This window comes from Pituophis catenifer, unplaced genomic scaffold (assembly GCF_029215685.1).
Source record: "Pituophis catenifer annectens isolate HBS135680 unplaced genomic scaffold, rPitCat1.0.hap2 SCAF_2, whole genome shotgun sequence".
Taxonomy (NCBI): Eukaryota; Metazoa; Chordata; class Lepidosauria; order Squamata; family Colubridae; genus Pituophis; species Pituophis catenifer.
This window is the reverse complement of record NW_027256882.1, coordinates 246,251,459-246,253,502: the sequence shown is the minus strand read 5'-3', so window position 1 is coordinate 246,253,502 and position 2,044 is coordinate 246,251,459.

Sequence of the window (2,044 nt, the reverse complement as noted above, 5' to 3'; positions counted from 1 at the left end):
ACTGACACGGCCAGCCTACCCACCCATCGTCCTCCCCTCCTGCCTCGGGGCTGCGATTTTTGCCACACCCAAGAGCGCCGGCAAATAATGCCCTTGCGCCAAGAGCGAGCGAGCGAGCAAGCGGGCAAATGGTCGTGAGGGGATCGGCAAGGCAGCGGCGTCCCTTCCCTAACTCGGACCTTTTGGCTCTTCTTGCAGACGCCGTCCGAAATGCTCGCGAGCTTTAGCCTCATCCACACGCCCTCGAGGCTCCGGTGTTATGATGGAGGCCCCTCACCACACAGAGAGGGATGTGGATCGAAATCCCGTCTCTCCTGTATGAAATCCGTGCAAGAAAGAACGCAGAAGCAAAAATATTTATGGTTGATTTTCAGCAGGGGGCTGTCTTCATGTGGACATTTGATGGTAGTGGCGGTGCCGTTTTCCTTCATCTTTAATTCCACAGTGTTGCCAGAGTCAGCAGATCTAATTTTGCCTTGGGGAGGCGGTATTCAGGGTGCAAAGTGCACATAACCGTAACTATTCTGTTCAGAAGATGCTCAAAGGTGAAACGACAATCGAATCAAGACTACCTTTTGAAGTAGGCTTATGGGCAAGACATAAATATTGGAATTGGGCTCTAGCACTGAGTTCTGTTGATCTGGATAGAGACTGGAGCACTCTGAACAAAAATAGCATAGTGAATTATTGCAGAAAGCTGCAATACCAAGCTGTAGTACCAAACCTTCTGCTTTAGTACTACAATAAAGGTAAAGCTAAAGGTTTCCCTCACACATATGTGCTAGTCTTTCTCGACTCTAGGGGCCGGTACTCATCTTCATTTCAAAGCCGAAGAGCCCGTGCTGTCCGAAGACATCTCTGTGGTCATGTGGCCTGCATGACTAAACACCAAAGGCACACGGAGCGCTGTTACCTTCCCACCAAAGGTTGTCCCTATTTTTCTACTTGCATTTTTTACGTGCTTTCGAACTGCAAGGTTGGCAGAAGCTGGGACAAGTAACGGGAGCTCACCCCGTTACGTAGCATTAGGGATTTGAACTGCTGAACTGCCAACCTTTCGATCGACAAGCTCAATGTCTTAGCCACTGAGCCACCTTGTCCCCTTTTGGTACCACAATAGTTGATTCCTAAGAAAGCATCTGAGCATTTGTGGAAAACAGTTTTGAAACATGAGAGCTGCTACCTGGTGTGCTGCCCTCTATCCCTGTGGTGAGAGAGATTACATAAAAATCTTTGTGTCATACTGTCAATAAAGAACAAGGCAAACAGCACGGGTAAACAGCCAATGTTAGAATTTACCTTGTGACAATAAGGGTGTGTGTGAAACATAATTACTTCTAAAAGTAATTATTCTATAAAGTAAATAGTAAAGTGCAACACAATCAAATAAAATGACCTAATATATGAGTGCTCCTGTTTTTAAAGGGCCATGGTTTTTGCACATCTTTTCCCCATCTAGTTATAAGAAGAAAAAAAACTTAAGGAGTTAATCAACAGTGGAAATATTCACATAATAGGAATAATTTATAGGTCAGGTTCGCACAATATTGTAAATCTCATAATGGCTAAACCTGATGTATGAAACACACATGTATTTATTTCAAATGCTGTTAAGCTCCAACAGCCAAGTAGTCAAAATCCCAATATCCAGATTTCAATATATTGCAGTTGTTGAATGGCTAAGCCTATGTAGCATAGAAGTTTGGGACTTTAAAATTTCCTACCAGTGAAGCCCTCCGAGTCTTGATGTGCTCATTCTAACAGTGGTGCATGATATAAGGCTGTAACAACATGTGTTTTCTTCTGGATACTGAAAAGAAAAAGTGCAAAAAAAACAAACTAATTTCAATATTACTACGTCCTGGCCATGCAGCATAGATGCATGGGATTAGATTATGTAGTTCTTTCCTCTGCAGACAGACCAGTTACATTTTATTTAAAAAGACAAGTAATCTGTGAAATCCCTTTTTAACTTTTGCTATGAAGATGCAAACAATCAATGTTAGTACATTATCAATTATGAAACTTTTCAGATCACAGTAAA